General features: G+C 35.8%; 1 protein-coding gene across 9 annotated transcripts in view; it reads left to right on the top strand.

The window, feature by feature from the left end:
- The window catches only part of CASK (calcium/calmodulin dependent serine protein kinase), a 507,330-nt gene that overhangs the window by 90,302 nt on the left and 402,805 nt on the right, over positions 1 to 14,223 (top strand). The window lies entirely within an intron of this gene.

Below are 14,223 nucleotides of genomic sequence, written 5' to 3'. Positions count from 1 at the left end.
TTTGACTTAAGTCAAAATTATATATCATACAAAAATTTGAAAGATCAGTACTGCTAGGATTTGCAAGACTTAAAATTTTATTCCAAGACATTAATAATCATACAGATAAATATTTATAAACAATATGTAAACCTTTTAAAGGTATTTACTTTTTAGGTTTTTTTTTTTTTTTCAGTTTTTTGGCCGGGGCCAGGCTCGAACCCACCACCCCCAGTATATGGGACCGGCGCCCTACTCTCTGAGCCACAAGCACCGCCCTACTTTTTAGTTTTTTTAAGCCATGATTTCTTATAACTATAACACATATGCTCATACTTCAGATGGCACAATTGGCTATTATGTTAACTTTTCTAATTAGCCTGTCTTTTAACTTTTGACTTTTCTGCAGTCCAGTAAAAGATAAATCCTTCTTTAGTGCTTTCATTTTTTAATCTAAAGAGCAATGCAGTTGATGGTTTAGATTAGAAAATATAGGGCACAGTAGCCTATTTATATTTTATCCAGTCATTTTACTTTAGGAAGTAGAAGCCCACATACTGTGAGCTTTAAGTTAATCTGTTCCTGCAGACTTTTTTTTCAGGATCATTACTTTTAAATACTTTTGTGGCCCTTTGAATTATTATAATGATTTTAGAAGTTTCTCAGAAGTTGCTACTCACAAAGAATCATTAAGTGATTTGTTTTTAGAGCTTTAATCTTTAAAATCTTTTGGTAAGATTTATAGATTTTATGTTTTATGGTTTTATACTTTGGAATAGGCTACTACTGTCTTTTTTTTTTTTTTTTTTGAGATAGAGTGTCACTATGTCACCCTTGGTAGAGTGCTGTGGTGTCACAGCTCACAGCAAGCTCAAACTCTTGGGCTTAAGTGATTCTCTTGTCTCAGCCTTCCAAGTAGCTGGGACTATAGGCACCCATCACAACGCCCAGCTTTTTTGTTGTTGTTGTTGTTGTAGTTGTCATTGTTGTTTGGCAGTGTGCAGGCCAGGTTCAAACCCACCAGCCTTGGTGTATGTGGCCAACGCCCTATCCACTGAGCTACAGGTGCTAAGCCCTATTACTGTTTTTTAATATAAATTATTTTATAAACTTAGCAAAATTTAAAATTGACTTTTAAGCATAATTTACAACTAAATTATATTTCCTTAAACTTTAAGTGCCTTTAACTTACTATTTTAGTTTTTCTATACTTTGATTATCTGACTAAAGCAGAAAACCAAGCACTGAGGTAATTTTCTATAAACATAACTAATACATAAATGTGTTAAATCTTTATTCCTCTTAAATGTTCTGATATTGTTTATAAATGTAGTACAATTCAAACTTAAAATCACAAGTCTAAATCAGTACTCAATTACCTATATTAAATTGGAATAATATAGGCCAAATTCTCTTAAGCATTGTTACATATAATTAGAATAAATATTCTTCTTAGCTTATTTCTTAACCTAAAATTATTAATACCAAAGGTTTGATTTATCTCATTGTTGTACCTAAACAATTCTAACCTCTACAGCAGTGTTTTTCAACCCTTTTTATCTCACAGCACACTTAAATTATGTTGAGCAAAAAAAAAGAACATAACTGACTGGGTTTTCAGCTTCTTTCAAAAATAATTTCATTAATGATCTTCAAAATTTTTTATGACATCCTAAGATCCTCTCACAGCACACTGGCTGAAAATCACTGCTCTGTGGGCTAAAGATGTTTTGATGGGGAGATAATAATTAACTTTTCATTTAGCTAAGGTTGTTCATTGACAGATTTCTTCGGCCATATCTCTGGAGATACGGATCCAGAATGCCAGACTGAACCTCTATTTATTGTCACCTAGTCAGAGAGTCAAACTCCAAACTTAAAGAAGGGGATGATGCTTGGCATATAGTTCATATCCCCGGATTTAAGTCCTGTCTTTACTTAATATAATATATGGGAATCTGTCACTGAAATTATAACCTTTCCTTCATTGCTATAGCATTGCTTTTGCTATATAAATGTCTTCAAGTCCTGTTCTGAAGACAAGGTCAGGCCATTCCATTGATCCTTCATACTCTAAAGCCTCTTGGATGCAATCCTGTCCTCTTTTTATATACATCCTCTATGGTTGGGATAGAACATATAGATATTAAATCCAATAGAATTCTGCATATTACTGATAACCATTGTCTGGTTTTGGTCAGAGTTCAGTGATATTGAAGTGAAACATGCAATTGGCCCTTTATATTTATGGCTCCAGAATGAAATTTTCCCGTTTTCTTTAGCGCAATGGCCCCTTATGAAGTTAATCATTTTTTTATTAAGTCATATATACATAGATCATGAATACATTTATGCCTTTGTAGGATTCAATGTGTTGATTATTTGTACAAATTGGAGTACTTGCATCCTGCTAATTAACATAGCTTTCACCTCATTTACTTAATCACAGGGTTAAGACATTTGGGTTCTATACTTGATAGATTTGAGTTGTACCCTTGCATATGCTCCATAGGTGTGATCCCACCATTAACCCTCCCTCAATCTAACCACCCCCCTCCCTTCCCATCCCTCTCCCCTTCCCTCCTTTATCCTGGGCTATAGTTGAGATTCATCTTTCATATGAAAGTGTGAGTGATTATAAATTGGTTTCATAGTAGTACTGAGTACATTTGATATTTTTTTTTTGGCAGTTTTTAGCCAGGGCTGGGTTTGAACCCACCACCTCCGGTATATGGGGTCGGCACCCTACTCCTTTGAGCCACAGGTGCCACCCACTTTAGATTTTTTTTCCCTAGCTGAGATACTTTACTAAGTGGATTTTTTTCCCCTTCCTGAGATACTTTACTAAGAAGAATATTTTCCAACTCCATCCATGTAAACATAAAAGAGGCAAAGTCTCCATCTTTTTTTTTAATGCTGCATAGTATTCCATGGTATACGTATACCATATATGAAGTTAATCTTAAGGAAGCAAAATCAAAATTTCATCTCTACCACCCCTATCTTTTTTTTTCCTGCAGTGAGATTCTGATACCCTTTGATGGTCATATTCACACTAGCTTACTTTATTGTAACTTAGGCACATTTAATTATACTATGTATGTATAATATATGTAATAAATAACAAATCATTTCATTATATTAATATATAAATCTTTTTTGAGCAGTGCCCCCCTGCCCAACTTCTTACAACTGCTTTTCCAGTAACCATAGTCAAAACATCTAAACTCCTCTGCTCTTCTAGTCCATTTAAAAATTGTTAGGATTCAGGGCTGTGCGTGGTGGCTCACGCCTATAATCCCAGCATTTGGGAGGCCGAGGTGGGTGGATTGCCTGAGCTCACAGGTTCAAGACCTGTGTAGAGACCTCATCTCTAAAAATAGCTGGGCGTTGTGGCAGGTGCCATGCTGGGCGCCTGTAGTCTCAGCTACTTGGGAGGCTGAGGCAAGAGAATCACTTGAGCCCAGGAGTTTGAGATTGCCGTGAGCTGTGACACTACAGCACTCTACTGAGGGTGGCAAAGTAAGACTCTGTCTCAAAAAAGAAAAAATTGTTAGGACTAAAAAATGACCTTATTCGTGGCTTGGCATAGAAAGAGATGATGTATTTGAAGTGAAATTTAACCCAATAAAAAGGATTTCATAAGTTTAATTAAGAATGTCTAGAAATAACTTTATTCTTAATTACATTCTTTTCTAATTAAACTTGTCTCTCAAGTAATAACTTAAAATTGATTTTATTCTTTATTCTTTTTTATTTTTGGCTTTGTGGTTTATTTGATCTTTGTCACTACTTTGGTATTTTTTTCCTGTTTTCTTAGTGTACTTGTATTCAAATGCATTATTCAGTGAAATAAGTTTTATAAAAAGTCTCCTAAGAACCTGCTGTATTCTATTTGTTTGAATAGGTCATTATAATACAAAGACCAAAAAAAGCACCTACCCTTAAGGGACTTATGTTTTCTCATCTTCAACTATTGTTTATAACAAGTTTTTTTTGTTGTTGTTTGTTTGTTTGTTTTTTGAGACAGAGTCTCACTTTGTCTCTTGGGTTGAATGCCATGGCATCATAGCTCAAACTCTTGGGCTCACATGATCTTCCTGCCTCAGCCTCCCGAGTAGGTGGGGCTACAGGTGCCTGCCATAGCACCTGGCAATTTTTTAGATTCAGGGTCTCGTTCTTACCCAGGCTGATCTTGAACTCCTGAGCTCAAGCAGTCTATCCCCCTCAGCCTCCCAGAGTGCTGGGATTCATACCCAGCCTTTAACAAAGTTTTTATTAGGAAAAACATGTAATAAATCCTAAGTAAATAATTTACAAGTTAACTTTTGAAATGAAATATGTTTATTAGTTAGAGATTACCTTACATGTTTTCTTATTTTTAATTCTCATTGCTCAGCTGAAGGCAAAATATTATAATTATTTGAATATTCTCTATTTTTTTCCTCATCAAAAACATACTTTTTTTGTTCAGTAGGGATTCTTAACTTGCAAGCTGCAGGCTATCCAACAAACCCTTGAAATTATAAGCAGAATTATGTTTATTATTCCAGAGTCCACAGCTTTTATTAGATTCCTAAAAGGGCATATTATTCCTAAATGTTTAGAATTTCTTCTTTCTCATGTATGAGAAAATGAAAGTGATCCTTATAAGCATGAGATGAATAAGAAGTTTCTATTAAGTGAAAGCTAGGTGAATTTATATTAGGATATTACTTCTGATTGGGAGATATTTTCTTACTTATATATACAGCTTCCATTATCTTGAACTTTTAATTAATATACATTTTGTCTCTTACTCTGCTGAGCCACTAATTAAATTTTATTTTTCTTTTAAAAATAGATGTCAAAGTTAATTTAGACAAATTATTATAAGGAAATTAAAGGAAAAGAATTGGAAACTGAATTGTCTAAGTTCTGAGTTCTTAATAGGACTCAATTCTTTATGGTTTATATTTAGAAGTCCAAAATTGGCGGTTTTTATTTTGGAATAAGTTATATTCCAGAAAGTATATATTGCATTTCAGTTTGCTTGGTCTTAAAGAATATCTCCATCTAAAAGTCCCAGCTAGTGGGTGATGTCAGTGAAATTGGAGGAGTAAGGACTTTCAGTTATTCACAACTCCATAAAAAGAATGAGAAAACTGACAAAAATGTCAGAGTTGACTTTTTCAGAGCTCCGAAAATTGACCAAAGGCTTACAGCTATGTGGGACAAATTAATTCAAGAAAAATGGCTGATTCTTGGTAAGAACAGCAAACTTCATAGCATTATAATTTGCTCCATCCCCATCCTTCTCTTTCTAGCTCTGTGGTGACCTTGAAAATAGACAGTTCACAATCATGATGAAAACCAATAGCCTGGCAACCACAGAAGTCAAAATGGGGATAGAATGCCTTCAAAGCTTCATTCCTAGAATACTGTCACTTTTTTACTTGTCTGGTAGTTCCCTGGAATATCCCTATCCCTGTCTTGGTCCATTTGTGTTGCTATAAAGGAATATTTGAGGCTAGGTAATTTATAAAGAAAAGAGGCTTATTTGGTTCATAGTTCTTCAGGCTGTACAATAAGTGTGGTGCCAGCATCTACTTCACATAAGGGCCTAAAGCTGCTTTCACTTGTGATAGAAAGTAAAAGGGAGCCAAATGTTCAGAGATCACATGGCAAGGCACGAAGCAAGAGAGAGAAAGCTGGATGATGTCAGGCTCTTTTTAACAGCTGGGTCTCATGGGAACTAATAGAGTGAGAACTCACTCATAACTGCAAGAATAGCACCAAGCCATTCATGCGGAATCTGTCCCCATGACCCAAACACCTTCTATTAGGCTACCATCTCCAACATTGGGGATTACATTTTAACATGAGGTTTGAGAGAGCAAATGTCCATACTGTAGCAAACCCACCTGTAAGAAAATCTTTATTTAGCCTGACTAAGAGATCACTCAGTGCAAAAAAAACTTAACTACAGAGGTATTTACTGAAAACTTTTCAAATCAGTCGTTTAACTTCATTGTTGCCTGAGGCAGTAGTTAATAGCTGGGCAAAAAGCAAAACTAATTTAAAAGCTTAAAATAAAAAACTGAGAAATGTGATGTAATGTATTCCTGGGAATAAAGAAAGCCATGCATGTGTGTAAATCTGAGCACATACTCAGGAAATATCTGAGGAGGCCTTAAGTTCTCACCTCTGGCTGACCTTCAGGCTGTGAAAACAGGAATTGAATGGTAAGGCAGATGCATTAACTCCTTAACTGTTGAAAGTCTACCCCACACAAACACAAAGCCCTTGAGCAAAGACTAAGCTAACCAAGCATTGACATCTATGGATACACACAACAATGAATACAGACTTTAGAACTTGTTCCCAAAAGATACTAAACTAAGAAAAGAAACAATAATAAATAGTAATCACAATAGCAAAGCCTGTAGAAAAGAAAGTTCTGATTTTTAAAGAGTTGATACATAATATTTAAAATATCCAGTTTTCAACAAAAAATTTTGAGGCATGCAGAGTCATGAAAATATGGCTTGTACATGGTGAAGAAAACCAATCGATAGAAATTGTCTCTGAGCAAACCTAGATGTTGGATTTATTAAGTCTATGGAATTTAAATTAGCTATTTTTAATATGCTGAAAGAAATGAAGGAAACCATGTCTAAAAAACTGAAGTATGAGAATGATATCATAAAAAAGTTAAAAATATCAATAATGCGAGAGAAACTATAAAAACCAAAAGGGAGAGGCAAAGAGAGAATCAAATAAAAATTTTGGGATTGAAAAGTACAGTAACCAAAATGAAAAATTCACTGCAGAGGCTCAGTAGCAGATTTGAGCAGGCATAATAAAGAGTCAAATCAACAGACTTGAAGATGGTTTCATTGAAATTATCTAGTCTCAGCTCAGCGCCTATAGCTCAGTGGCTAGGGCGCCAGCCACATACACTGGAGGTGGTGGGTTCAGATCCAGCATGGGCCTACCAAACAACAATGACAACTAGAACCAAAAAATAGCTGGGTGTTGTGGTGGGCGCTTGTAGTCCCAGCACTTGGGAGGTTGAGGCAAGAGAATTGCTTAATCCCAAGAGTTTGAGGTTGCTGTGAGCTGTGACACCACGGCACTGTAGCAAGGACAGCATAGTGAGACTCTGTCTCAAAGAAAAAAAAGAAAAGAAAAGAAATTATCTAGTCTCAGGAATAGAAAGTAAAAAAAAAAGGAAAAGAAACAAAGCCTCAGTAACCTGTGTGATACCATCAAGCATACCAACACATGCATAAGGTAACTTCAGGAGGAGAGAACAGAAGGAGTATAAAGAATATTTGAAGAAAGAATGGCCCCAAACATCTAAAATGTTATGGAAAATAAATCTACACATCCAAGATGTTCAAACTCTAAGTAGATAGACTCAAAACTGTTAAATGCTACAGATAAGGTGACTATCTGGAAAACAGCAAGGGAAAAGAGATTCATCATGTACAAAGGATCCTTAACATTAACAGATTTCTCATCAGCAATCATGGAGGCCAGAAGGCAATGGGATAGCATTCAAAGTACTGAAAGGAAAAGATTGCCTACCAAGAATTTTTTATACAGTAAAACCATACTTTGAAAATGAAGGATAAGTTATTTCTAGATAGAGAAAAACAAAATTTGGCACTAGTTAACATGCTGTGCAAGGAATACTAAAAGTAATCCTTTAGGCTAAAAAGAATACGTTTAGGTAGTTACTTGAAACCATACGAATAATAAAGAGCACTGGTAAAGGTAACAACGTGTAAATATAAAAGATAGTATAAGCGTATTTTTTATTGTAATTCTTTTCTCCAAACTGATTTAAAAGATAACTGCATAACTGTGAGCTGTGATGCCACGGCACTGTAGCAATCTGGGTTGATGGGCATGCTATGTACAAAGATGTAATTAGTTTGAAAGTAGCAGCACTAAGGAGAATGAAGCTATCTAGAATCAGAGTGCTTGTATACTGTTGAAATTAAATTTATATTAACCTGAACCAGATTGTTATAAGTTAGGATGATAATTGTCATTCCCAAATCTTAAAAAGTATAATAAAAATATGGGAATTAAAACAGAATGCTAGAAATTACCTGTTTAACACAAAAGAAGGCAGTACTGCAAGAATACAGGGACAAAAAAGGTTCTTAGAAAACTAATAGCCGGGGTGGTGCCTGTGGCTCAGTGGGTAGGGCGCCTGCCCCATATACCCCGGGTGGCGGGTTCAAACCCGGCCCCGGCCAAACTGCAACAAAAAAATAGCCGGGCATTGTGGCGGGTGCCTGTAGTCCCAGCTACTTGGGAGGCTGAGGCAAGAGAATCGCCTAAGCCCAGGAGTTGGAGGTTGCTGTGAGCTATGTGACACCACGGCCTCTACCGAGGGCAATAAAACGAGACTCTGTCTCTACAAACAAAATAAAAACAAACCAAAAAACAAAAAAAAAGAAAAAAGAAAAGAAAACTAATAGCCGAGTTCCAAACACAAAATTTATCTTAGTAATTAAATATAAATGAACTAAACATGTCATTACAAGGCAGAAATTGGCAGAATGTATGAAAAACAGAGTGTAACTATATTGATATGTACAAGACATATACTTTAGACTTAAAAACACATATAAGTTGAAAGTAAATGAGTAGAAAAAGATATGTCATAAAGGCATTCATCAAAAGAAATCCAAAATGGTTATACTAATACAAGGTAAAGTAGACTTTACAAAACAGACATTGTTGCTAAAGATAAAGGACATTTTATAATAATAAAAGGGTCAATCCATCAAGAAGATAGAGCAATTATAAATATACATGCATTTAACATTAAAGCCTCAAAATACATGAAACAGAAAAAGGTAAAATTGAAGGGACAAATACACAATTCAACAATAATAGTTTGAGATTTTTGATACCTGACTTTCAATAATGAACTCAGCAATTACAGAGGAAATCAACAAAGGGAAGGAAGACTTGAACAAGACTAAAAACCAACTAGATATAACAGACATCTGTAGAACACTCCAACAACAGGAGACTACATATTCTTCTCAAGTATGCATAGAACATTATCTAGGGTAGACTGTGTATTGGCCCATTAAATATGTCTCTATCAACTTAAAAGGATTGAAATCATACAAAGTATCTTCTCTGGCCACAATGGAATGACATAGGAAATTAATAACAGAAGGAAGTTTGGGAAATTCACAAAGATGTGGAAATTAAACACACTATTGAATAGCAGTGGGTCAAAGAAGAAATTGCAAGGAAAAATAGAAATTACTTTGAGGTAGATTAAAAACAAAACCACACCATAACAAAATTAATGAGATACAGTGAAAGCAGCGATGGGAAGGAAACTTATAATTGTAAATGCTTATATTGGGAAAAAAAATTAGAAAGCTCAAATCAGTAATTTAAAGTTCTACTTTTAAAAAATTAGAAAACGAAAAGCAGGCAGAAAGAAGGAAACAATAAAAATTATAGGATAAATGAATGAAGTGGAGAATTGAAGAGCAATGAAAAAAAATTCAGTGAAACCAAAAGTTGTTTCTTTTTTTAAACCTCTATTTCTTTTTTTTTTTTTTGAGACAGAGTCTCACTCTGTTGACTAGGCTAGAGTGCTGTGGCAGCAACCTCAGACTCCTGGGTTCAAGTGATCCTCCTGCCTCAGCCTCCTGAGTAGCTGGAACTACAAGTATGCACTGCCATGCCTGGCTCATTTTTTTCCTGTTTTTAGTAGAGGCAGGGTCGCACTTTTTCTCAGACTGGTTTTGAACTCCTGAGCTCCCACCTCAGCCTCCCAGAGTGCTAGGATTATAGGTGTGAGCCACCTCACTTGGCCCCAAAAGTTTTTTCTTTGAAAGAATAATAAAAAATGAATAACCTTTATACTGACCAATAAAAAGAGACAACTCAATAAAATTAGGAATGGTAGAAGAGACATTACTGCTGACATTATAGTAAGGAGAAGGATTGTAAGAGAATACTATGGACAATTGTATGCTAATAAATTAGATAACCTAGATGAGATGGGTTAATTCACAGAACAAGGCAAACTACCAAAACTGACTCAAGAAGAAACAGAAGATCTAAATAGACCTGTAACAAGAAAAAAAGATTGATAAGTACTTCATAATTTTCCCTAAAGAAAAGTCTAGGCTCCGATAGCTTTATTGGTTAATTCCACTAAATGTTTATGGAATTAATACCATTTCTTCACAGTTCTTTATAAAAAATAGAGGCAGTATTATATACCATGAGTAAGTGGAATTTATACCAGAAATTCAAGACTGGTTAATCATTTTTAAAAACCAATCAGTGTAATGCACCTTATTAATATAAAAATGGACAATAGTCACATGATAGTCTCAATACACAAAGAAAAAGCATTTAACAAAATTCAGCACCTTTTCATGATAAAAACTTTCAAGAAACTATGAGTAGAAGGGAGTTTTTCTAACCGTTTAAAAGGTATCTGAGAAAAACCAGTAGCTCACTTCATATTTAATGTTGTAAGATTAAATGCTTTCCATGTAAGATCAGTAATAAGTCAAGGATGTCTGTCCTCAGTACTTTTATTCATATACCATGAGTAAGTGGAATTTACACCAGACATTAAAGACCAGTTAGCCATTTTTTAAAAACCAATCAGTGTAATGCACCTTATTAATAAATATAAAAATGGACACTAGTCACATGATCATCTCAATACACAAAGAAAAAGCATTTAACAAAATTCAGCACCTTTTCATGATAAAAACTTTCAAGAAACTATGAGTAGAAGGGAATTTTTTCAATCTTTTAAAAGGCATCTGAGAAAAACCAGTAGCTCACTTCATATTTAATGTTGTAAGATTAAATGAGTTCCATGTAAGATCAGTAATAAGTCAGGGATGTCGGTCCTCAGCAGTTTTATTCAACATTATACTAGAAATTGTGCCAGGGAAATTATGTAAGAATAGAAATAGAAAGCCTTCATATTATAAAGGAAGAAATAAAATTCCCTCTACTTGCAGGTAACATGACTGCATAAACAGAAAATTCTAAGAAATCCACAAAAACACTAACAGATTTAATAAGTGAGTTTAGCATGGTTGAAGGGTACAAGCTCAATATAAAAATCAATTATATTCTTATACAATAACAGTCTTCACTTAAAGACTGCTATAAAATAACCCAGTAAAATATTTAACCAAGAAGTACAAGACTTGTTAACTGAGAACTATAAAATATTATTGACAACAATTAAGGAAGTCCTAAGTAAATAGTAAGTCTTTCCATATTGATTGATCAGAAGACTTAGTCCCCAAATTGATCTATAGATTCAATGTAGTAACTGTCAAAAATCCCTACTGGCATGTTTGCAGAAATTGACAAGCTGATCATAAAATTTACATGAAAAAGGCAAGGGACGGGTGCCCATAGCTCAGTGGGTAGGGCGCAGGCCACATACACCAAGGCTGGTGCGTTTGAGCCCAGCCCAGGCTTGCTAAAACAACAATGACAACTGCAACCAAAAATAGCTGGGCATTGTGGCGAGTGCCTGTAGTCCCAGCTACCCCGGAGGCTGAGGCAAGAGAATCACTTAAGCCCAAGAGTTTGAGGTTGCTGTGAGCTGTGATACCATAGCACTCTACTGAGGGTGACATAGTGACACTCTGTCCCCCCCCCAAAAAGAAAAAGAAAAAGAAAAAGCAAGGGACCCTGAATAACTGTAATAATTGTGAATAAAAGAACAAAGTTGAAGGACTCATTTCTCAATTCAGAATTTCCTACAAAGCAACATTAATATACATAGCATAGTACTGACATAAAGATTGACATAAAAATTAATAAAATTGATTTAAGATTCCACTAATAAACCTGTATGTTCACAGTCAAATAATTTTCAGCAATGGTGCAAAACAATTCAGTGGAGAAAGAATAGTTTCTTCAAAATAGTAGTACTGGGATAACTGGATATTGACATATAGAAGCATGAAGGTGGACCCCTGCCTCATACCATAGGCAAAAATTTACTCGGAGTAGATGGGACATCCAAATGTATGAGTTAAAACTATGAAAGTTTTAGAGAAAACATAGGCATAAATCTTCATAACCATTACAAGCTCTGACAATTAAGTTTGCGCATTCATCCTAGAAAAAGTGCTACATATCTCATTGCTGAATGTTACTTTGGCCACCTTATGCACCAACACCAGCACCTAGTTCATCCTTCAAAGCAATTTTGGAACTCTTTTTCTGGAATGGCCATCAAAGCTCTTGAATATTACCCTTTATGTTCTGAATGTCATCCAAATGTCTTCCTTTTAATATTTCCTTTATCTTTGGGTAAAGAACAAAGTCATTAGGGGGCCAGATCAGTTGAGTTGGGAGTGTGTTCCAATACAGTTATTTGTTTACTGGCTAAAAACTTCCTCACAGATAGTGCCTTGTGAGCTCATACATCGTTGTGATGAAAGAGCCATGAGTTGGCCAAGATTTTCAGTTAAGATTTTACTGCCTTTTTTTTTTTTTTTTTTGAGACAGAGTTTCACTATGTTGCCCAGTAGAGTGTAGTAGCGTCACAGCTCACAGCAACCTCCAACTCTTGGGCTTAAGTGATTCTGTTGTCTCAGCCTCCCAAATAGGTGGGACTACAGGCGTCCACCACAATACCTGGCTATTTTTTTTTTTTTTGGTTGTAGTTGTCATTGTTATTTGGCAGGCTTGGGCTGGGTTTGAACCTGTCAGCCTCTGTATATGTGGCTGGCGCCTTAGCTGCTGAGGTACAGGTGCCCAGCCTATTGTTCCTTTATTGATGTTTATTTGGTCCACTATGCTTCTCACAATCACACAACTTGATGAGTTTTTGCCATGTTTTCATCAGTTCTGCTCATTACTAGCTATCTTGACCTTTCTTCATCAGTGATGCTTTCTTCTCCCCTTAGGAAAACGTTTAATCGATTTGTATACTACTGTTTTCTTTATGGCGTTATCCCCACAACCTTGGATTAATATGTCCCTGATTTCACTTCTACTCTTGCCACATTTAATACGGAATTCAATGTTTGCTTATTGCTCTAATTCAAGTTCTGATGCTGTGACGGCACGCAAAAACACAACAATAATAATGAACACTACTCAGCAAGATTTCACCACACATCACCAAGAACAGGGCTGAGGGTGGTGCCTGTGGCTCAGTTGGTAAGGCGCCGGCCCCATATACCGAGGGTGACGTGTTCAAACCTGGCCCCAGCTGAACTGTAACCAAAAAATAGCCAGGCGTTGTGGCGGGCGCCTGTAGTCCCAGCTACTTGGAAGGCTGAGGCAAGAGAATCGCTTAAGCCCAGGAGTTGGAGATTGCTGTGAGCTGTGTGAGGCCACGGCACTCTACCGAGGGCCATAAAGTGAGACTCTGTCTCTACAAAAAAAAAAAAAAAAAAAAAAAAGAACATGGCTAAGAGACATTGATATAACCAGGTTATGAAACCTTACTGAGTTGTTTGTACGGTGCTGCCAGTGTAAGTACATGGTGGCAAGTTCACAAACTTAATTGTCAGAACTTGTAAGCAATGGTTTCTTCAATATGAAACCTAAGACACAAGCAACCAAAGAAAATGTAAATAAATTAGACTTCATGATAATTAAAATTTTGTGCTTCAAAGGACATTATCAGGAAAGTAAAAAGATTAGATACAGAGTTGGGGGAAATATTTGAAAAATCATATATCTGATAAGATTCTAGTATTCCAAATGAACTCTGTAAAGTCAATAGTAAGTAAAAGGTAATCCAATTAAAAATGATAATGGGTCTCAGCACCTGTAGCTCAGCGGCTAGGGCACCAGCTACATGCACCGAGGCTGCTGGGTTCGAGCCTGGCCTAGGCCTGCCAAACAATAATGACAACAACAAAAAAATAGCTAGGTGTTGTGGCAGCCACCTGTAGTCCCAGCTACTTGGGAGGCCAAGGCAAGAGAATGGCTTAAGCCCAAGATTTTGAAGTTGCTGTGAGCTGTGACGCCACAGCAGTCCACCGAGTGTGACATAGTGAGACTCTGTCTCAAAAATAAATAAATAAATAAAAATTAAAATGATAATGGATTTGAGTAGACATTTCTTCAAAGAATATTTACTAATGGTCAATAAACACATCAAAACATTCATAGCATCATTGGTCTTTAGGAGTTTGGAAATTCAAACCATGAGATACTGCTTCACACTCACTAGGATGGCTATACTCAAAGACAAACAGTAACATT

Source organism: Nycticebus coucang, chromosome X (genome assembly GCF_027406575.1).
Source record: "Nycticebus coucang isolate mNycCou1 chromosome X, mNycCou1.pri, whole genome shotgun sequence".
NCBI lineage: Eukaryota > Metazoa > Chordata > Mammalia > Primates > Lorisidae > Nycticebus > Nycticebus coucang.
The sequence above is the reverse complement of the archived record's forward strand: the minus strand, read 5'-3'. Positions and strand labels throughout refer to the sequence as shown.